Source organism: Rutidosis leptorrhynchoides, chromosome 8 (genome assembly GCF_046630445.1).
Source record: "Rutidosis leptorrhynchoides isolate AG116_Rl617_1_P2 chromosome 8, CSIRO_AGI_Rlap_v1, whole genome shotgun sequence".
Lineage (NCBI taxonomy): Eukaryota > Viridiplantae > Streptophyta > Magnoliopsida > Asterales > Asteraceae > Rutidosis > Rutidosis leptorrhynchoides.
In genome coordinates this window covers 335606586-335631461 of record NC_092340.1, presented here as the reverse complement: position 1 = coordinate 335631461, position 24876 = coordinate 335606586, and the positions used below count along the sequence as shown (strand labels likewise).

The following is a 24876-nucleotide window of genomic DNA, read 5'->3' as shown; positions in this document are numbered from 1 at the left end:
TGGTATTGAATAAAATTAGGTTTGGCGACCGAAATTATTGATATCATTCAAAAATTTATTACATCACTGCGAAATTTAACGTTTATTCTTAAGGTATAAATATCTTTAAACAATCAACCCAAAATATTTCAAAAATTCGTCATGAGTTAAATTAGGTCTTGGAACCGAAATTACTTTACCGAAAAGAGGGGCGCATATTTTTGATAATATTTGATTGATTAAAGTGGGATAAAAAGACAAAAAGATTTTTAATTTTATTTTTACCATGTTTTTAAAATTAATATTGTAAACTTTGTAAAAAAATATATTTTTAAAATTGTAAATATTTGAAAAAAAAATTAATATAAGTTTGGTGTGAATTTATAATATGAATTTTTAAATTAAGATTGGTGTGAACTTTTAATTTTTAAAATATGAATTTTTAATTTTATGCATTTCAAATTTTAAGTTTGGTGTGAATTTTTAATATTAATTTTGAATTTTATATTTAAGTTGTGTGAATTTAAAAACAAAAATTTACTTTATCTCATTAAGTTAAGAATATGATTTTTAAAATTCGTCGTAAGTTGAAGACTAGGTCTTTGAACCGAAATTGCTTTACCCGAGGGAGGGACGAGAACTTTTATTATCATTATTTTTAATCTTATTGAATTAAAGTATGCCAAAAACATTAAAAAAAAACAAAAAAAAAATCTTAGCTTTTAAAACAATCGCTACAAAAAGACAAATTTTAAAATTTTGTCGAAGGACGGACTAGGACATCGATCCGAAACGACCTCGTCCTAAATAACAAGGGAAACAAAATTTTAAAATTAAGTACTTAATTGTTTCATAAGTTAATGATTATAAAAAAAATTAAAAAAATAAAAAATAAAAAAAAAATAGCAAACTCCGCGACTCGCGGAGTATGAAGGGTTATTCACCGCGAGTCGCGGGAGGACCGGAAATCGGAAAAAAAAAATAAAGAGCTGCAAACTGATCAGTCCACACCCTCAAAACCGAAAAACACAGCGAAAAAAGACTCCGAAAATACACCAAAAACACCTCCAAAATCACAATTTTTAACCGTTAATCACCAAATTTTTTACTAAAATCATGTTGAGAAGGATGCTATCTAGGAATTACTCAAGAAAAACGGTAAATTTCTACACCTAAACACCATTTAATCCGAAATTAGTGTTCTTGAGCCATTTTTTTTCCCCAATTTGATTTTGATGCTTTTTAGTGTAATTAGGCTTAAATTGTTTATGTATTATGCTTGTATAACCTAGATTAATGTTGTTTAACATGATTAGAAGGCTTAAACTTCAAATTTTGAGTAATCTAGGGTTTGTGTTCTTGAGCAAATTTGGGGCTTTTTGATATAAACAGGTTATGGCCGATTTTTGTCATGAATTGTTGCTAAATTAAGTAGTGTAACATGTTTAGGTAGTTAAATGATCCAAACTTTGAGCCTAAACATGATTTTGAGAATTAAAGTGGACTTTTTCAAGTCTAAAATTCATGAACTTGATTTTTGAAAGATAATGCCATTTGAGACTTGTTTAATTGCTAGTAATGATTATTTTGACATGTTATTTGAGTTGAATGATTATGAACTTGGCGAACATTTTCGTATATGCTTATTTGAAAAAGTGTAGATTTGATGAAAATATGAAAATGAGCTTAAGTTTGATATAAATTGATCATGTCATTGTGATTATTTTGATTGATGATTTTGCTGACACTAATGCATATTTGGATGCACAAAAAATTGTGTTTGATGTGTTTTGCAGACTGAAAGGGGTGAATCTTCATCCCAAGCCCGTAATGCTCCTGCTGAGAATGTGGAACAACAGGAGGTGGATAACTACTACAACCAGGATATACCGCATCCAGTCATGACCTTTTCTGATATGCACTTGGAAGAGTTGCACCCGAACCTGAGATTTGACAGACTTTGGATAGATTATCCAAAATACCAAAGGGGTTTGCATACTCTTCATTCTAAGATTGTTGAGGTACCGAGGGTCATAGAATGGGGACCCTTAGAAGCTGTAGAATTGGCCGGGCCAATTAGGGAATTACTTGTACAGAGGTATGGTAATTCTTCTTTTAATGACTGGGTACGTTTATTCACCATGCGTAGACCTGTATATAAAGTATGGTGTGAAGAATTGTTATGTAGTATAGAGTTGAATGATCGGGTAGCTAGTTTAACCGATCGTTCTTTTATTAGATTTTTGTTAGGCGGTTCGATGCGCCACATGTCTTTACTAGACATGGCTCAGGCTTTACGTATATATACGCCTGAGGAGTTAGCATCTGCCGATTGTAGAGGGTTGATACTAAACGGTAGAAAGATAGATGAAAATTTTGATACACACGGTGTGTGGAGTCAAATGACAAGCCATCACCGTTTCAAAGGGGGAAATTACTCTTATTTGGATATAGATAGAGCCGAATTAAGAGTAATACATAGGTTTTTAGCTAATTCGATTACACAAAGGGGTAAGAACAAGGAAAAAGTAAATGAACAGGATTTGTTTTACCATATGTGTATTCGAGACCCACAAAGCACTGTAAGTATACCGTATTGTGTGGGTTATTATTTATCAGCTATGGTTCGGGGGATGCGACCGCATAGCATAATAGGAGGTGGTATTTTTATTACTTTAATTGGTGAATATCTCGGTGTGGATATAAGTCGGGGGGGATTATTAGTAGAAGAACCAGAACCCCGCGATGCTATAGGTTTAAATGTATACCATGGTGCGAAAGTTTTGAAGAGGCGAAATAAGGTCGCAGTACGATACCATGGTAGACATCCACAGGTGGAGAGAAACCAACAGCAAGGTAATGTAGGAGGGGGGAATGAGATGCAAGAAATGCAAAGGTTTATAGCTTCTCAGGAATACGAAAATGCTAGACAGAGAGCATTTGAAGATTGGCAAGTTCATCAGAACCAAATCATAGCTCATTGCCAACATATAGGTAGAAACTATATTCCTACACCGAAACCCATCTTCCCTCCCTGGTCTATAGAGATGCAGCCACCGTATCCTACGTATGACCCTGCCGAAGCATTCTATAGCACCTATGGTTATGCCTGGAACCCCTATTGGTACCAGTATCATCCCTAGTATACTTAGTTTTATTTATTTTGTAATTTGTAATTATTGATACGTTTAATACTTTTGTTAATATTGTAATCATTTTTATAATTATCTAACTTTTATTCTTAGATTTTAATAATTTTTGAATGTGGGGTAATATACCAAACTTCAAAAAAATATGTATATATGTTTGCAGTTTATCTTATGTACACAACAGGGTAAAACAACGCATTTTCAAAGACTGGCATTAAGTTCAGCAAAAGCAACTAATTTTGACGACAAGATGCAAAATATATGTGAAATAACAACAAGACGGAATGAACAAATGATGTGCACCATTTATCATTCAGCAAACAAACGCCAATATATTTGGAAACTTTGGTAAAATTTAATCATTTTCACACAAATCACCCTCAATAATTTAAATTGTTACTGATTTCTTGCAAATGAGGGCATTGCAAGATCTTAAGTGTGGGAAGGGGTTAAATTCTTTCGGATTTTAAAAATTTTTACTTTATACACTTGGTTACCATTAAAAATACTAGTAAAGCAGTAGTTGTATTAGAATCTAGTGCTCTCTGATAATAAAGAACAGCCCTGGTCTTATATACTGACTACCCAATTCTAGTAAAATTTTTCAAAATTTTCAATTAAATGAACTAAAAATCATGTTTATACATATTTATGAACGATAAAACTAGGTTTTAACACCGAAATTATTGTTACCTCAAAAAGGACATAAATTGAGAAACAAACCAAAATGTTAAAATTCATTTAAAATGGAATAGAGGACGATAAAAAGGAAAATAAAAGCCAAGTGTGGGAAAATTTACCAAGTTATCTTAAACATATGTCACATATATCTGTAACAAATAACTGAAAATACTTTTGCTTTGGACTAAACTAAACTGTTTTACCCGATGAAAGAAAAGAAGAGATGGATCTACACGATGAATCAATTCCATCATTAAAAGGAAGTAAAGTCTTCCGAAAAAGACACGCGCTTCTTGATTTAGGTCATGAAGTTGTCGTCCAGACCAGCTGTAGGTTGACGAAAAATCTAGAAAAGTCATCACTAAAATCAGCAGGAAATTCACGGACCTCAGCATTAAACAGGGTCGCCAAGTGGTCAGATTTATCCCAACCATGAGAAGGATTTATCTTGTACAATGGGGGGGCACCATGCAAATTAGCTGGATAAGACTAATGAATCAGATCCCCAGAAAGGATAATCTCCTTAAAGATTAAAAATCAGCTTTTAAGACTGATATTACTCAATCCTAGAGATTGACCTTAAAGATTGAGAATTCAAACTCATGGAATTCAATGATATCTAAACTCGAGCTTGAACGAGAAAATATTTTGATCAAAATTACAAACCGATTTGTTTTCTGAAAACCCTATTTTCAATGCGTTCATTACCATTGAACGTAAAATCCTAGGAATTCACCTGGAATTCATTAGGTCACCTGAACTAAATCGGGTGTCAACCGTAAGAACGGTGGTTGCATAGTGGTCAAAGACAGGACCTTGTGCCATACCGAAAAATTATAAGGGTGAGCTTTACTATTGCTCCTACCAAGGATAGTAATTGCGTCCGACACGTTATAAACCATAATTAAAAGCATGTCAGGGGACATTGCCTTAACAGTTGCTTGTTCAACGCTTTCCTTTACAACCGGACGGTAGTTTATCGAAAGGTAATATACGGGACAAGTAAACTGGACGTGTTGCTTTCCAAATACAAGGTTAGCAAGTGGGTAACACAAAACCATAAGTTTTGAGCTAAAATTTTCAAATCTGAAACCCACCAAACCCACAAAAATATTTTGCAAACACCGGTAAAGGGTTATCCCGGAAAACTTATCTAGGGTAAAAACTAGATTTAATTTTCAAAAGATCAAATATTTTCATAAAGATCCAATTTCCTTAATGGATCTAAATTTTTATAGTCATGTGGGACTGTAAACCATATCGTTACTACCATTGTTTATACCGCCGTATAAAAATCACTGATGTACAAAGTGTGAAGAATAAAGAAGTGATTCTAGTATTTCAAGACGATATTGCTTGAGGACAAGCAACGCTCAAGTGTGGGAATATTTGATAATGCTAAAAACGAACATATATTTCATAGCATTATTCCTCAAGAAAGACAAGCTTTTAGTTGCAATTGTTCTATTTACAAGTGATATTCGTTTAAATAATAAAAGGTGAAGACAAAAGACAGATTCGACAAATTGAAGACGCAAACGTGTAACATCCCAAATATTTAAGGTATTATTTTATGTAAATTATTATTGCTAAGAAATTAAATGGTAAAGGTTATTTTATGTTAAATGGACAAAAGTTAAGTTTACTGGTTAAGTTAAGAAGGACTAATGGTGCAAGGTTAGAATTAAGGACTTCCCTAACTATAGATGTGATGGGGAGGGTAGAAATTGCAAATAGGCCAAAGTTATTTCAAAAAAAAAAGCTGGAAATTAGACTATGAGTGCAAAAATACAGAGAATCCTCCTGCTACTGTGTGTGTGTGTCGACTTGGGTAGAGGAGAAGGAGAGATTCACTATTTTGTGAAATTAAGAGCATGCAATTGAAGATTTGTGAAATCTAACACACCTTAATCACTCTAGCAAGCTTTAATCTTCCAATTTCACTCTCTTGGTGCACAATTAGGGTTCTTAAACTCTAAAAGACAAGGTATGGATTTTGTGTCTAGGTATTGCTTGTATTGTGTGTTAATGATGAGATTATGCTTAAGAAAGTTGCTATTTGTTAAATTGTGCACATTTGAATAAATTAGAATGGAATTGTTGATGATTTTGGAAGTAATTACATGTATGAACTTGCATTATAGAATTATGGCATGATTATGGTGAGATTGATGATGTTCTAGTTAGATTTCTAGTCATGCACACCAAGTGTTTGTTAAAATGTCTCAATGAGAAGTTTATGTGTTCTAGCTAGAAATTGTGATGAAGGATGTTCATGTATGAACTATGGTTATTGTTGAAGGTTATAGAAATTGATTATTTGATAATTTAAGGGTGTTAGTAATGAAATTGGATTGTATGCACATTTCTTAATTAATGAAAGGATTAAAGGAAAAGTTGCATGTATTGCTAAGAAATGAACTAGTAAATGTACTTGATTAAAGTTATGAAGTTTAATTGGTAATATTCTTGTTTTAGAAAAGATGAGATCAAGGCTAGAATGTATGTATGTTGTGATTAGGGGGTTAAATGTGTGTGCAAGTATGAAAAGATGTAATGATTCAAGAAAGTTGTGTTTTTGATTGAGTTATGTGATTAATGGGATTAACTCATGTATAGGTGCTAATCAAGGAAAAGAGATTTCAAGTGATCAAGGAAATTCAATTAAGCAAGGTGAGTTCATAGGGGGTAATATGGGCGGGTCAAGAGTGGCTTAGTGTTCTCGGATTGCATCCGTGCAAGAGAGAAACGACTAAGTGCACTAGTTATGTAGCTTAGATAGAACTATTGGGTTAACCTAATAGTTGTATCTATGGTTGATGTTTAGCTTAGGCAAGGTTATTACATTGCTAGTAATCTTGCCTATGGTTTGTGTTAGCTTAGACACATTAAGTGTCTATGTATGAGATGATGATAGCTTAGGCATATTTAGTATGTCTATGGTTAGCTTAGGCATGATTACTAGGTTCGGCCTAGTAAGTCATGTCTATGGTATGAATGAATTGGATCCGAATGTATGCAAGCAACCAATGGGTTGAAGGATAAGTGTTATGATTTGTGCCCAAATGTTTTGTGTTTTATTACTTTCCTATAACTCACTAAGTGTAAAAAAAAAACTTACCCCCATGATGATTTATGTTTTAGGTACTAAAGTCCATCGTGAAGGTAAGGAACCCGTGTGAAGCACTCGAGGAGCATTGGCATTAGAGTAAGTGGTATTGCAAGTCCCTTTTTGTAATCACGCTCTACGGTTACCGCTTATCAAACGCCAAGTACTTTAAATGTGTCATGTTTGCTATTGTTGAATTTGGGACCAAATGATGGTTTTGATTTATGAAAATATGTTTTGATGTCTAAATGTTGTCTGTGGATGGATAATGATGTTAGAAACTGGTTTCTATTGTTTGTGTATGATTTATGCAGTTTAGGTTGTCCTTAAGAATAATGAAATGTACAAAATTTGGGTTAAGTAAAATGTTGCAGGTCTGGTCCTGCACCCGAGTTATGTCGCGCCGCGGCCAAGGGCTCCGCGCCGCGGCAATGAACTAAGGATGAAAACAGAAACAAAGCTAAGAAGTATAATGTTTCCTGCGTTATGTCGCGCCGCGACAAGGCAAGCCGCGCCGCGGCATATGCCTTGTCCAGGCAGAGACTTTGATTTTCAAAAAAAAAAAAAAAAAAAAAAAAACTTTTACTTGTTTCAAGGCGTTAAAAGTTGGTATCAGAGCTGTGGTTTAAGGGACTTGGATAACCCACGATAGGGATTATCTAGGCTTAAACCATTGTTGTGAAAGGATAAGCGGTTTAGGACTTGCATAAGTGTTTAAGTCGTATAGTTGTGCCATGCTCCATAGGGTAGAGTCATTGACAAGACCCATAGAATAATGAATAAGATTACGAATTGGTTTATGTAAGGAGTTTGATACTCGCTAGCCATGATGTCGTGGTAGACTTGTAACAACCCAAACCGTAACCGACCAAACACGACGAAATTTCAAACGAAAAAAAAAATTTCTGGTGCAGGCCATCTGCGCGGCGCGCCAGGTGGCCGCGCGGCGCGCCAAACCACCTGGACAGCCCGCTGTCCCCGGAAGTCAATTTAATGAAAATGTTTGACTAGTTCCCGACACATTTAGCTAAAACGCTTTTAACCATGACTTCATATATGAAAAACTAGCACGTTTAATTAATAAAATTGAGTTTACGAAGCGGGGCCCACATTGACCCAAATTACCCCTTAAGTACCAAAATACAATTTTCGACCATAAGACTTTTAATACAAAACAAAGCCGAGCATGGCGATTGGGGACACGCTACCCAATCCTAATAAATCCAAAAGCAAGCCTTCTACGCAAACTATGCAAGTCCTCTAATCCTCGCGCTTACCCGAGCCACCATCCGCATGCAATCTATAAAAAGAGTCAACAACGAGAGGGTAAGCTAATGCTTAGTGAATGATAATATACTACATACATATATATGTATAAAATGGACACGCCACAAAATAACAAATACCGCATACCGAGGCATCCATATAAGGCACTACACTAAGCATACCGTACGATCTCTAAGCAACGAGCTAAAGATACAATAACAATATAAGTTCACCAACGACGATGTGAACAACGCCAAATAGCTACACCCGGAGGGTTAGCTACAACGCAACAATACATTAATATATAATAATATAAACGAACAAGGTTAACACCTTAACCCAATACCGAGAACCAAATACCACAATGAAGATTGGCCGAACTACACGAGCCTTAGTAATCCGAAACCACACGAGATTACTATCTTCACAACATCGAGGTCGGCCGAACTACACGAGCCTTAGTAATCCGAAACCACACGAGATTACTACCTCAATAAGATGACCGAACTACACGAGTCACCATGAATCCGAACTACACGAGATTCATTCGATAAGATGACCGAAACTACACGCGTCATCGTGAATCCGAAACCACACGCGATTCACTTCTCCAACTCAAACCCACGGTCACGGGATTATATAATCCACCACATCGGGGCCACAACATCCAAATCACAATCACGTGTGATAATGTACACACGAACGTGTACTTCGCCAAAGATGGTCAACCAAAACGCACAACCGTGCCAATTGGACTTATACAAAAGTCCATCAAGTCCACCTACACGTGAAGTGAGCTCTATAGCCGAGATTCACTTCACCCGACCCGCACCCATCCTACACATACATATGTACATAGGATAATATCACTCACCTTGAAGTCTTGAAGAAAGCTTCCAAGTAATCCGCAACTCGCCAATGGAAAATACCTATTCCATTATCACAATTACAACAATATACTTAGAGTGGATTTACAAATCAACCCAATTCGTCACTAAGTTCAATTTCGACCCAAATGCACTTCCAAGCACAAACCGTGCCCAAACTAACCAATAGTCACTAACACAAGTGAGAATGGTCCTAATATGCCAATTAAACCCGAACACAAGTGTTAAACACGTGTCATACCCATTTTGACACTTAAACCCTAATTTTGACCCATAAAGGTCAAAATCTCATTCTTTGCAAGTTTTGACACCAAAACACATTTAACTCGGTTTAATACTTCAACTTAATCCATTTTAAGTTTATAAACTTCATTAAATCGCCAATTGGGTCATAATCACCACGAAACCCTAATTTGACCCAAAGTCAAAGTTAGTCAACCAAATACCCTAAATGGGTTTCAACGCTTCCATAATCACTAACTTAAGTGATTAAACTCAAATTAAAGTTCTAAACATGGCCAATTAGTTCACCAAACCCAAAATCCACCAACAATTAACAACAACCCGATTACTAGCTTCACTAAACCCATTTCATCACATAAAAGGGTTTTACAACTAATTAACTCAAAACCCTAACTTGAATATCAAATTAGATAATTGAAATTCGGAGTTTGAGCTTACCAATACTATCACCGTGTAGCCGAGAACGAAAGGAACAACTTTAAAACCCGAGACTTTGCACGATTCGAGCTTCTTCCTCACCAAAACCTCCAATCTCTCTCTAAACTCTTACTCTCTCTCTAAAAATGGATGAAGATGATGAGTGGATGTGAATGGGATCCAAAACTGATCCAAACTAGCTCATAAGCCTCACAAATCCGGCCTCAAGTGAAATTACCCATTTGCCCTTCATTTAAGCCAATTAAAAACAAGGGATTCTGTCAGCAGCAAACGGCGCGGCGCGCCCCTACCCCGCGCGGCGCGCGACCTCTCTGAAACAGATTCTTTTTCATTTAAACTTTATATAAATAGCCAACGAAACCCAATCTCGAATGTTATAAGTACACGAGTATGCAAGATAAATATTTGGGTCTTACAACTCTCCCCCACTTAAACTCGATCACGTCCTCGTGATCCTCGTCACTTAACCAAACGGACCCCACTTACGGTCCTAAACATAAGTTCCAACCCGACTTTCCTAGGCAACTATTCTCATTGAAGCACCTTTAACACTAAAATCGTCATCCGCGATTTTCTCAAATCCACAATCCGAGCACTAAAACCATGCTCCTTCCCTAACATCGGGAAAACTCAACCAATCTCGTACCGAGATATAAATCCCTTAGCGTACTATTACCGAGTACAACGCTAAAAGCACCCAAGTCCCAACCTAAGGTCAACAACCCGAACCGATGAAGACCGATCCAAACGAATCCTTACGGATAGCACCAATCACAATACATCCTTTGTAGTGCGCAATACGACCAATACGCAACTACCGTAACATATAATCCAACGGCTAGAACCGATAGCGCCCAACCGACTATGGCAACGCTAAATCCAAAGGTGTACAAAATCGACTCTAGTCACACCCGTAACAACATGTGAGCGAAACACGGCTATCGCATCACTAATCACACAACATGGTCCTCACGACCCCACCATCGGTGTATCAAACAACCGATAGATCAAACAACACGGTCCTCACGACCCCACCATTGGTGTATAAAACAACCAATAGATCAAACATCCCGGTCCTTACGACCCCACCATCGGTGTATAAAACAACCGACGGATCACACAACATACGAAGGCTGGCCGAAAACACACGCGCCTTAGTGAATCCGAACTACACGCGACTCACTACCTTCACCACAACAACAATCGGGAATGGCCGAACTACACGCGCCATAGTGAATCCGAACTACACGAGAGTCACTATCCCGGAGGAATGACCGAACTACACGAGTCATTTGTGAATCCGAACTACACGAGATTCACTTCCACAACATCGAGGTTGGCCGAACTACACGAGCCTTAGTAATCCGAAACCACACGAGATTACTACCTCAATAAGATGACCGAACTACACGAGTCACCATGAATCCGAACTACACGAGATTCATTCCAATAAGATGACCGAACTACACGCGTCATCGTGAATCCGAAACCACACGCGATTCACAACCATGATGAAGTCAGCGGACCCGAAGATCATGCTTCACCAATCTCAACACCGGATGAAGTCAGCGGACCCGAAGATCATGCTTCACCGATCTCAACACCACGATGAAGTCAGCGGACCCGAAGATCATGCTCCACCGATCAACCATACCATAATGAAGTCAGCGGACCCTAAAGATCATGCTTCATTAATCATCAACACCACGATGAAGTCAGCGGACCCGAAGATCATGCTTCATCGATCACATACGCACTTTCGGCCTCAAACAACGAGTAATGCAACATCGCGCTCTGCTACACTATAGTGAACCCTAGCGGAACACTAACCATCCATAATCAAGCAAGAACCACCTATACCAAACATAGGTACCAAACAATAATTCTCCACAAGAGAACCCGACACACACCTCCCTTAACCGGAGGATTTCACCTTGCTCGTCAAACACGTCCATTATCTCTCAATGAGATTTACCACGTTACCACCTCGGTGATGATTCAAATCCAAACCATAAGTACAATTTATCCGAAATTGTACTCTATCACAAATCGACCCAACCAGGTCTCGACAACATTTTCCGGATCTACCAATAGCATCATCCGAAATCTCACACTAAAACTTCCTCGTGCGGGAGTGTAACTCCCCCACTTAGAATTACGTTCCATAACCGCATCTCGTACACTCGTACAATGCTACCAAAGGTAGACTTTACCAATAATTGGGTTCGCACGACCCATTACCACATCTTGCTCCAACCTTGAGCACACGAAGGATTTTAACCAACCCTTAAACACTTTGAACGAAAAGTGTACCGCAACACAATCGGAGTCGAACACCACGCTAGTAGGTATAAAAGAGGCACCTAATGTCGCGTCATAAAGACTCCATTACCAACACCCATCGAGATTTAAAACACTCGATCTCAAGGGTTCCAACCAACCGACGAACCTCATGATTCGTCACTTCAACATCAAAGCGAACACGCGCTTAACAACCAAACACCAAAACCATTTCCGTGGCTTGGTAGAAACGTTTCCCAAATACTAAGGAATGCTTGGTTACGCCAAGTCTTACGCCCTTCGCCCGTCAATCAAACATCAACACAGGGTACTTCCATTAGGAACGTCACCCGTAGCATAACATGCACAACAAAGGCACGCAGCTCAAACTCAAACGGCATTTAATAAATAATCAAAAGACATATTTATCAAAATTAAACGTACCTTAACGTCTCCTGGCCGCACCCGTCCCCGCTAACTTGGGACATTCCGACTTACGATGTCCTTCCTTTTGGCAATTGAAGCACACCATACTACCACCCTTTGGTACCGAACATTCCCAAGTCTTGTGACCCCTTACGCCACAATTGTAACATCTAGCCGTACTAGAATCCGATATACCCGTTCGCGTACCACCCGTGCTCACACTCGGACCCTTAGTCCTCTTACTCGGAGCACCATAAGAAACAACTCTTCTCTCACTTGAAGATTCACCCCTCTTCGATCGTGAATACGACTCGAAACCTCTAGCCAAGTCGAATAATTCCGAAAACGATTTCGCTTGACCCCGACTAATCTTACCCTTCAAGTCATCATTCAAGGTCCGATAGAAATCCCCCATTAACAAACGATCATTCCCCAAATACTCCGGACAAAAACGAGCCTTCGCCATAAAGGTCGTCTTAAGAGTACTCAAATCCATAGATCCTTGTCGCAAATTTCGCAACTCATTACGCAATTCCCACAAATCGGCCGAAGTCCGGAACTCCTCAAAGAATTCTTCCTTAAACTCGTCCCATGATAAGGCCATAAACGTCTCACCACCGACAAGATCAATCTTACCATCCAACCAATCCCTTGCCCTACCCCGCAACAAACTCGTAGCGAGTCTCGTCTTCCTCTCGGGAGGGCAATCAATAGTACGAAAACACCCTTCGACGTCCGAAATCCAAGTTGTGCTTATCAAAGGATCCGGTTTCCCGTCATACATCGGGGGTTTAGTCCTCATGAAGCTCTTAAGATAACGCTCCATTTCACCACTACTTTGAAGTTCGGAATACCTCCTTTCCATTCTTTCTTCTAACGCACCCATTTGCTCCGCAACGGCGGCCGCAACTCTAGTATTAAACTCCTCGTCATTCGTCTCGATCTCGTTTCGCGTCGCCATTCTAAAGAATGCAAAACGATTAGTCCACGAACGTGTAAAACCGTACGCACGACACAGCCCCATCTTGCTAAACACTCATCGTACATCACTTGTTAGACACGATTTGCACCCGTAATAAGGTTTGCAAGTTCTTATTACGCACACATGCCGCATCGACTCGTTAGTACAACGACCGTCTCGCTCGATGATATACACAAACACAACCAAAATTCTACGCGGTACAAACACACGCGAGAATTATTATCACAACACAACAACATATTAATAATATCCGCATTACTAATATAAACGTTAGTCAACCTATAGCCAAGGCACTAACCAACCCATTCCGACCCGTAATCCTACAAGTCCCGCAACAATTTAAGCACACACAAGTCTAAGTCTAGGCACCTATCTCAAGTCACCTAAATCCCTTAGACCATGCTCTGATACCACTTGTAACAACCCAAACCGTAACCGACCAAACACGACGAAATTTCAAACGAAAAAAAAAATTTCTGGTGCAGGCCATCTGCGCGGCGCGCCAGGTGGCCGCGCGGCGCGCCAAACCACCTGGACAGCCCGCTGTCCCCGGAAGTCAATTTAATGAAAATGTTTGACTAGTTCCCGACACATTTAGCTAAAACGCTTTTAACCATGACTTCATATATGAAAAACTAGCACGTTTAATTAATAAAATTGAGTTTACGAAGCAGGGCCCACATTGACCCAAATTACCCCTTAAGTACCAAAATACAATTTTCGACCATAAGACTTTTAATACAAAACAAAGCCGAGCATGGCGATTGGGGACACGCTACCCAATCCTAATAAATCCAAAAGCAAGCCTTCTACGCAAACTATGCAAGTCCTCTAATCCTCGCGCTTACCCGAGCCACCATCCGCATGCAATCTATAAAAAGAGTCAACAACGAGAGGGTAAGCTAATGCTTAGTGAATGATAATATACTACATACATATATATGTATAAAATGGACACGCCACAAAATAACAAATACCGCATACCGAGGCATCCATATAAGGCACTACACTAAGCATACCGTACGATCTCTAAGCAACGAGCTAAAGATACAATAACAATATAAGTTCACCAACGACGATGTGAACAACGCCAAATAGCTACACCCGGAGGGTTAGCTACAACGCAACAATACATTAATATATAATAATATAAACGAACAAGGTTAACACCTTAACCCAATACCGAGAACCAAATACCACAATGAAGATTGGCCGAACTACACGAGCCTTAGTAATCCGAAACCACACGAGATTACTATCTTCACAACATCGAGGTCGGCCGAACTACACGAGCCTTAGTAATCCGAAACCACACGAGATTACTACCTCAATAAGATGACCGAACTACACGAGTCACCATGAATCCGAACTACACGAGATTCATTCGATAAGATGACCGAAACTACACGCGTCATCGTGAATCCGAAACCACACGCGATTCACTTCTCCAACTCAAACCCACGGTCACGGGATTATATAATCCACCACATCGGGGCCACAACATCCAAATCACAATCACGTGTGATAATGTACACACGAACGTGTACTTCGCCAAAGATGGTCAACCAAAACGCACAACCGTGCCAATTGGACTTATACAAAAGTCCATCAAGTCCACCTACACGTGAAGTGAGCTCTATAGCCGAGATTCACTTCACCCGACCCGCACCCATCCTACACATACATATGTACATAGGATAATATCACTCACCTTGAAGTCTTGAAGAAAGCTTCCAAGTAATCCGCAACTCGCCAATGGAAAATACCTATTCCATTATCACAATTACAACAATACACTTAGAGTGGATTTACAAATCAACCCAATTCGTCACTAAGTTCAATTTCGACCCAAATGCACTTCCAAGCACAAACCGTGCCCAAACTAACCAATAGTCACTAACACAAGTGAGAATGGTCCTAATATGCCAATTAAACCCGAACACAAGTGTTAAACACGTGTCATACCCATTTTGACACTTAAACCCTAATTTTGACCCATAAAGGTCAAAATCTCATTCTTTGCAAGTTTTGACACCAAAACACATTTAACTCGGTTTAATACTTCAACTTAATCCATTTTAAGTTTATAAACTTCATTAAATCGCCAATTGGGTCATAATCACCACGAAACCCTAATTTGACCCAAAGTCAAAGTTAGTCAACCAAATACCCTAAATGGGTTTCAACACTTCCATAATCACTAACTTAAGTGATTAAACTCAAATTAAAGTTCTAAACATGGCCAATTAGTTCACCAAACCCAAAATCCACCAACAATTAACAACAACCCGATTACTAGCTTCACTAAACCCATTTCATCACATAAAAGGGTTTTACAACTAATTAACTCAAAACCCTAACTTGAATATCAAATTAGATAATTGAAATTCGGAGTTTGAGCTTACCAATACTATCACCGTGTAGCCGAGAACGAAAGGAACAACTTTAAAACCCGAGACTTTGCACGATTCGAGCTTCTTCCTCACCAAAACCTCCAATCTCTCTCTAAACTCTTACTCTCTCTCTAAAAATGGATGAAGATGATGAGTGGATGTGAATGGGATCCAAAACTGATCCAAACTAGCTCATAAGCCTCACAAATCCGGCCTCAAGTGAAATTACCCATTTGCCCTTCATTTAAGCCAATTAAAAACAAGGGATTCTGTCAGCAGCAAACGGCGCGGCGCGCCCCTACCCCGCGCGGCGCGCGACCTCTCTGAAACAGATTCTTTTTCATTTAAACTTTATATAAATAGCCAACGAAACCCAATCTCGAATGTTATAAGTACACGAGTATGCAAGATAAATATTTGGGTCTTACAAGACTAGATGTGTAATGAAATGGTGTAATAACAACAGGCCATTGCTATTACTTCATTCTAGTACACATGGACGTCTACTATGGTCATGGTGAATCGAGTAGGAATTCTTTCGGATTGTTTGGTTTTGATGAATAATGGTGTTACCGGTATTTGAACTAATGGGTTGAATGTAAATTTTTTAGAAATGGCTATTGTATCACCAAACCGAGGTCAAGATGAGGATGATGAGTACGTCCGCACCCCATCCGCGGAGTCTATAGAAGACTCTCAAAACGAATCGGAAGAAGTTAACATGCCAAATGACATTTCGGGGCAAATAGGGCAAGCCTTGATACGTTATACCCCAACCTTGTTAGAAAAGATCAAGACATTGATCAATGATCAATTAGATGAGAAGTTTAAGACTCTTATTGCTAATAACCCTACCTTAAGAGGTGAAGGCGGTAGTGGGGTAAGACAAGAAGAGGTAGAAGCCCCAAAGAAGAAGGATGATCGTTTTGAATACAAGAACTTTGCAAATTGCCATCCCCCCGAGTTTCATGGTAAGGTTGACCCAATCGTTAGTCAAAGGTGGATAGACGAAATTGAAGAAACTTTTATGTTATGTGAATGCCCCGAGCATTTAAAGGTAATTTACGCGGCACATCAAATGAAGGGTAGTGGTTATGAGTGGTGGAATTTTATAGTTAAGTCTCATGGGCGAGACGTGGCTACAAGTTTCTCATGGGACAAGTTCCGTGAAATGTTTATGAATCAATTTGCTCCACCCGCCGAGGTTAGTAGGTTGAAATCCGAGTTTATGAATATAGAGCATGGAAGTAAGTCGGTGACCGAGTTTAATGCCGAGTTCAATGATAAGTCTCGATTTTGTCCGGACTTTGTGTCGAGTCCCAAGTTGATGATGGATCATTATCATGAGAAGTTGAATCCCGAGATAAGTGAGTTTATCGACAAGAGCACGTATAAGACTTTGGCCGAAATGATGAATAGAGCACTTGTTAGAGAACACGAACTTAGGAAGAAGGCGGCGTTTAAGCGAAAATTAGATCAAGACTCCAAGGTAATGCAAAATGTTAGTCCGAAAAAGGGTAAGTTTGGTTTCGAATCCCCGCACAAGTCAAAAGGGGGTTTTGTGTCGGGTAAGAGCGGTGGGAAAGAAGCCAAGTCGTGTACCAGGTGTGGTAAGAATCATACGGGTGAATGTAAAGCGGGTACCACCGATTGTTACTCTTGCGGGAAGCCGGGTCATAGGGCCGCCGAATGCCCTAAGAAAGGTAAGCAATGTTACTATTGTTTCGAGAAAGGTCACTTTCAAGCCGAATGTCCGGAATACAAGAAGGATTTAGCTAGTGGTAGTGTTAAGAAAGAGGTTAAGACGGAACCGAAGACTAGTGATAGCCGACCAAGGGCCCGAGCTCATCAGATTACCGCACTCGAAGCGAAGGAGTCCCAAAATGTGGTGTCAGGTACCTTTATTGTAAACTCTTTACCTGCGCATGTTTTGTTTGATTCCGGTACTACGCGGTCGTTTGTATCATATTCTTTTTGTAAGCATTTTAATATGACCCCAAGTATGTTAGAACACCCATTAGAGGTTGAAATAGCGGATAATAAGACCGTGATGGTGTATAGTATCATTAAGGGGTGTGAAATTATTTTGGATGATGAAAAGTTTGTCATTGATTTAATACCCATGCAAATGGGGGAATTTCAAGTAATTGTGGGCATGGATTGGCTAGATGACAATGAGGGGATAATTTTGTGTCGTAAGAAAATAGTGTTAGTTCAATCACCAAGTGGAAAAGTTATATGGATTTATGGGGAACGAGCTAGGCGTGCAATTCCTATATGCACATATGCTAAGGCTAAAAGATTTTTGTCTCATGGGTGTTGTGCGTTTTTGGCACATGTTGTTGGTGATTCGAAAAAGGTTGTTGAATTAGATGATGTACCAATAGTTAACGAGTTTCCGGATGTGTTTCCAAGTGAATTGCCCGGTGTACCTCCCGAGCGAGAGGTAGAGTTTAGAATAGATTTGGTACCCGGGGCCACGCCAATTGCCAAAGCTCCCTATCGATTAGCCCCGTCGGAAATGAGAGAAATGATGACTCAATTACAAGATTTGATAGATAAAGGTTTTATACGTCCTAGTAGTTCACCTTGGGGAGCTCCGGTTTTATTTGTGAAAAAGAAGGATGGAACTATGAGAATGTGTATTGATTATCGAGAATTGAATAAAGTCACTATTAAGAACAAGTACCCGTTGCCAAGGATAGACGATTTGTTTGATCAACTACAAGGTGCTAGTTTCTTTTCAAAGATAGATTTAAGGTCGGGTTACCATCAATTGAAGGTGAGGGAAGAAGATGTCCCTAAAACGGCTTTTCGAACAAGGTATGGTCATTATGAGTTTGTGGTTATGCCGTTTGGATTAACAAATGCTCCGGCCGCGTTTATGGATTTGATGAATAGAGTTTGTCGACCGATGCTTGATAGGTTTGTAATTGTGTTCATTGATGACATTTTGGTATATTCTAAGAGTGAAGAGGAACATACGGTACATTTAAGACAAGTATTAGAGACTTTAAGAAGAGAAAGATTGTTTGCTAAGTTCTCTAAGTGTGAGTTTTGGCTTCGTGAAGTTCAATTTTTGGGCCATGTCATTAACAAGAAGGGTATTTGTGTTGATCCGGTGAAGATAGAGGCAATTATGAGATGGGAACCACCTACGAATCCTACCGAGGTTAGGAGTTTTCTAGGTTTAGCGGGGTATTATCGGCGATTTATACAAGATTTTTCTAGAATAGCCACCCCACTCACCAAGTTGACTCGTAAAAGTGTGCCATGGAGATGGGAAGAAAAGCAAGAACAAGCGTTTCGACTCCTTAAGAAGAAGCTCGTTCAAGCTCCCATATTGGTTTTACCGGAAGGGAATGAGAACATGACGGTTTATTGTGATGCTTCTAAGAAAGGCTTAGGGTGTGTATTGATGCAAAATGGGAAGGTCATAGCTTATGCTTCCCGACAATTGAAGGAACACGAGAAACGCTATCCTACGCATGATTTAGAATTGACGGCCGTGGTTTTTGCTCTAAAGATTTGGCGTCATTATCTTTATGGTGTTAAGTTTTCCATTTATACCGATCATAAGAACTTAAAGTATTTGTTTGATCAAAGGGATTTGAACGATAGGCAGAGGAGAGGTCTCGATTTGGTGAAAGATTATGATTGTGAGATCTTATATCACCCCGGAAAAGCGAATGTAGTAGCGGATGCTCTTAGTAGAAAGTCAAGTCATCAACCGATTAAGATAACAAGCTTGGCTATGGTAGTATCACCTCAAATATTTGATGATATTCGTGTTGCACAAGGTGAAGCATTATCGCCCGAAAACGTGAGAAAAGAAAGAATCAAGGGGCAAGTTGACGATTTTGTGGTAGATTCTCGTGGTTTAAGGCTTAGATATGGGAGAATTTGGGTACCTTTGCAAAGTGATGTTAGAAGTGAGCTCCTTGACTTAGCTCACAAGTCTAAGTATTCGATTCACCCCGGTGCTACGAAAATGTATAGAGATTTAAGGAAAGACTATTGGTGGCCGGGAATGAAGAGGGATATAGTTAAGTATGTGCACAAGTGTCTTACTTGTCTTCAAGTGAAAGCCGATCATCAAATGCCCTACGGTAAAATGCAACCTTTAGAGGTACCGGTGTGGAAATGGGAGCATATTACGATGGATTTAGTGACTAAGTTGCCTAAGACCCCTAGACAACACGATGCAATTTGGGTTATTGTTGATAGATTGACTAAGAGTGCATTATTTTTGGCAATAAGAGAAGCTTCGTCGTCGGAAGCAATGTCAAAGTTATATATGAAAGAAGTTGTTGCAAGGCATGGAGTGCCGGTTTCTATTGTTTCGGATCGAGACACCCGATTTACATCGCGATATTGGAGAAAGTTTCAAGAGGAAATGGGTACTAAGTTACATGTAAGTACCGCGTTCCACCCGCAAACGGATGGTCAAAGTGAGCGGACTATACAAACTCTCGAGGATATGTTAAGAGCATGTGTTATCGATTTTGGTGGTAGTTGGGATACTCACTTACCTTTAGTTGAATTTTCATACAACAATAGTTATCACTCTACAATTGGAATGGCACCATATGAGATGTTGTATGGAAGGAGGTGTAGAACCCCGATTTGTTGGGGCGAAGTAGGTCAACGGGAATTAGGAAGCACGGAAATAGTACAACAAACCACCGAGATGATTGACCAAATTCGTGAAAGAATAAAGGCGGCACAAGATCGACAAAAGTCTTATGTAGATAAAAGGAGAAAACCGATAGAATTTCAAGTAGGTGATAAAGTGATGCTAAAAGTTTCTCCATGGAAAGGCATCATTCGTTTTAGAAAGAGGGGAAAATTGGGTCCAAGGTTCGTGGGACCATTTGAGATAGTGGCGAAAGTTGGGAAGGTAGCCTACCGTTTGGCTCTACCCGATGAATTGAGTAATATACATGACACGTTTCACGTGTCACAATTGAGAAAGTGTTTGGCGGATGAATCAACCTATGTTCCTTTGAATGAAATTGAGGTCGATAATAAGTTAAGGTATGCGGAGAAGCCAATAAAGATTTTGGAGCAAAAGGTTAAGCGTTTGAGAAATAAGTCGGTTATATTGTTGAAGGTATTATGGCAATTTAGAAAAGGTTCCGAATGTACATGGGAACCCGAAGAATGGCTCATGAAGTATTATCCATCGTTGCATCAAGAATGGTTCGCGAGGACGCGGACGATCCAAGAGGGGGAGAGTTGTAACATCCCAAATATTTAAGGTATTATTTTATGTAAATTATTATTGCTAAGAAATTAAATGGTAAAGGTTATTTTATGTTAAATGGACAAAAGTTAAGTTTACTGGTTAAGTTAAGAAGGACTAATGGTGCAAGGTTAGAATTAAGGACTTCCCTAACTATAGATGTGATGGGGAGGGTAGAAATTGCAAATAGGCCAAAGTTATTTCAAAAAAAAAAGCTGGAAATTAGACTATGAGTGCAAAAATACAGAGAATCCTCCTGCTACTGTGTGTGTGTGTCGACTTGGGTAGAGGAGAAGGAGAGATTCACCATTTTGTGAAATTAAGAGCATGCAATTGAAGATTTGTGAAATCTAACACACCTTAATCACTCTAGCAAGCTTTAATCTTCCAATTTCACTCTCTTGGTGCACAATTAGGGTTCTTAAACTCTAAAAGACAAGGTATGGATTTTGTGTCTAGGTATTGCTTGTATTGTGTGTTAATGATGAGATTATGCTTAAGAAAGTTGCTATTTGTTAAATTGTGCACATTTGAATAAATTAGAATGGAATTGTTGATGATTTTGGAAGTAATTACATGTATGAACTTGCATTATAGAATTATGGCATGATTATGGTGAGATTGATGATGTTCTAGTTAGATTTCTAGTCATGCACACCAAGTGTTTGTTAAAATGTCTCAATGAGAAGTTTATGTGTTCTAGCTAGAAATTGTGATGAAGGATGTTCATGTATGAACTATGGTTATTGTTGAAGGTTATAGAAATTGATTATTTGATAATTTAAGGGTGTTAGTAATGAAATTGGATTGTATGCACATTTCTTAATTAATGAAAGGATTAAAGGAAAAGTTGCATGTATTGCTAAGAAATGAACTAGTAAATGTACTTGATTAAAGTTATGAAGTTTAATTGGTAATATTCTTGTTTTAGAAAAGATGAGATCAAGGCTAGAATGTATGTATGTTGTGATTAGGGGGTTAAATGTGTGTGCAAGTATGAAAAGATGTAATGATTCAAGAAAGTTGTGTTTTTGATTGAGTTATGTGATTAATGGGATTAGCTCATGTATAGGTGCTAATCAAGGAAAAGAGATTTCAAGTGATCAAGGAAATTCAATTAAGCAAGGTGAGTTCATAGGGGGTAATATGGGCGGGTCAAGAGTGGCTTAGTGTTCTCGGATTGCATCCATGCAAGAGAGAAACGACTAAGTGCACTAGTTATGTAGCTTAGATAGAACTATTGGGTTAACCTAATAGTTGTATCTATGGTTGATGTTTAGCTTAGGCAAGGTTATTACATTGCTAGTAATCTTGCCTATGGTTTGTGTTAGCTTAGACACATTAAGTGTCTATGTATGAGATGATGATAGCTTAGGCATATTTAGTATGTCTATGGTTAGCTTAGGCATGATTACTAGGTTCGGCCTAGTAAGTCATGTCTATGGTATGAATGAATTGGATCCGAATGTATGCAAGCAACCAATGGGTTGAAGGATAAGTGTTATGATTTGTGCCCAAATGTTTTGTGTTTTATTACTTTCCTATAACTCACTAAGTGTAAAAAAAAAACTTACCCCCATGATGATTTATGTTTTAGGTACTAAAGTCCATCGTGAAGGTAAGGAACCCGTGTGAAGCACTCGAGGAGCATTGGCATTAGAGTAAGTGGTATTGCAAGTCCCTTTTTGTAATCACGCTCTACGGTTACCGCTTATCAAACGCCAAGTACTTTAAATGTGTCATGTTTGCTATTGTTGAATTTGGGACCAAATGATGGTTTTGATTTATGAAAATATGTTTTGATGTCTAAATGTTGTCTGTGGATGGATAATGATGTTAGAAACTGGTTTCTATTGTTTGTGTATGATTTATGCAGTTTAGGTTGTCCTTAAGAATAATGAAATGTACAAAATTTGGGTTAAGTAAAATGTTGCAGGTCTGGTCCTGCACCCGAGTTATGTCGCGCCGCGGCCAAGGGCTCCGCGTCGCGGCAATGAACTAAGGATGAAAACAGAAACAAAGCTAAGAAGTATAATGTTTCCTGCGTTATGTCGCGCCGCGACAAGGCAAGCCGCGCCGCGGCATATGCCTTGTCCAGGCAGAGACTTTGATTTTCAAAAAAAAAAAAAAAAAAAAAAAACTTTTACTTGTTTCAAGGCGTTAAAAAACGACCAAAAAGCTCAAAAGTACAAAAGACAATCAAAGAGGTTCCAATTATTGATAAGAAACGTCTCGAAATTACAAGAGTACAAGATTCAAAACGCAAAGTACAAAATATAAAATTGTACGCAAGGACGTTCGAAAATCCGGAACCGGGACCAGAGTCAACTCTCAACGCTCGACGCAACGGACTAAAAATTACAAGTCAACTATGCACATAAATATAATATAATATTTAAATAATTCTTATAATTATTTATATATTATAATAAATAATAAAAACCGTCGGCAAGAAAGACTCCAAAGGGACTGAGCTGTAATTTCATTCTCCGCGACTCGCGGAGTTTGAAGGCAAAAATGCCGCGAGTCGCGGAGCCCCAAAAGTCGACTTTTCCTATAAAAGCAACCGAATTCTGATCGCAAATCATCATCTTTTTTTTCTTCTTCTTCTCATACGTAAATTATATATATATATATATTTATAATTTATATTTTAATTTTAATTATAATTTTAATAATAAGGGTATGTTAGCGAATGTTATAAAGGTGTAAGTCGAAATTCTGTCCGTGTAACGCTACGTTATTTTTAATCATTGTAAGTTATGTTCAACCTTTTTACATTAATGTCTCGTAGCTAAGTTATTATTATGCTTATTTAAAACGAAGTAATCATGATGTTGGGCTAATTACTAAAATTGGGTAATTGGGCTTTGTACCATAATTGGAGTTTGGACAAAAGAACGACACTTGTGGAAATTAGACTATGGGCTATTAATGGGCTTTATATTTATTTAACTAAATGATAGTTTGTTAATGTTAATATAAAGATTTACAATTGGGCGTCCCTATAAATTACTATATACACTCGATCGGACACGATGTGCGGGATATTTATATGTACGCATAATCGTTCATTTAACCGGACACGGGAATGGATTAATAGCCACTAGAATAATTAAAACAGGGGTGAAATTATGTACAAAGGACACTTGGTATAATTGATAACAAAATATTAAAACCTTGGGTTACACTCAGTCGACATCCTGGTGTAATTATTAAACAAAGTATTAAAATCTTGTTACAGTTTAAATCCCCAAATAGTTGGAATATTTAACTTCGGGTATAAGGATAATTTGACAAGGACACTCGCACTTTATATTTATGACTGATGGACTGTTATGGACAAAAACCAGACGGACATATTAAATAATCCAGGACAAAGGACAATTAACCCATGGGCATAAAACTAAAATCAACACGTCAAACATCATGATTACGGAAGTTTAAATAAGCATAATTCTTTTATTTCATATTTAATTTCCTTTATTTTATATTTAATTGCACTTCTAATTATCGCACTTTTATTTATTGTTATTTTTAATTATCGCAATTTTATTTTATCGCACTTTTATTGCAATTTCATTATCGTTATTTATTTTACGCTTTAAATTAAGTCTTTTATTTGTTAGGTTTTAACTGCGACTAAAGTTTTAAAATCGACAAACCGGTCATTAAACGGTAAAAACCCCCCTTTATAATAATAATATTACTTATATATATGTTTGTATTTTTATAAAAGTAAATTAATATAGCGTTGAGCTTTGTTTAAAAAAGATTCCCTGTGGAACGAACCGGACT

General features: G+C 38.3%; 2 long non-coding RNA genes across 2 annotated transcripts; both read right to left on the bottom strand.

Annotated features, from left to right (window-relative positions):
- Window positions 1–8048: 8048 nt before the first annotated feature.
- LOC139861333 (uncharacterized) lies at window positions 8049–10158 on the bottom strand. The gene is made up of 3 exons (XR_011763722.1): window positions 9753–10158; window positions 9059–9113; window positions 8049–8218 (listed from the first exon to the last, which is right to left on the bottom strand). It is a non-coding gene; the product is annotated as an uncharacterized lncRNA (long non-coding RNA).
- A 3983-nt stretch (window positions 10159–14141) lies between these two features.
- Window positions 14142–16251, bottom strand: LOC139861369 (uncharacterized). Its single transcript, XR_011763731.1, has 3 exons — window positions 15846–16251; window positions 15152–15206; window positions 14142–14311 (listed from the first exon to the last, which is right to left on the bottom strand). It is a non-coding gene; the product is annotated as an uncharacterized lncRNA (long non-coding RNA).
- Between the last annotated feature and the right edge of the window lie 8625 nt (window positions 16252–24876).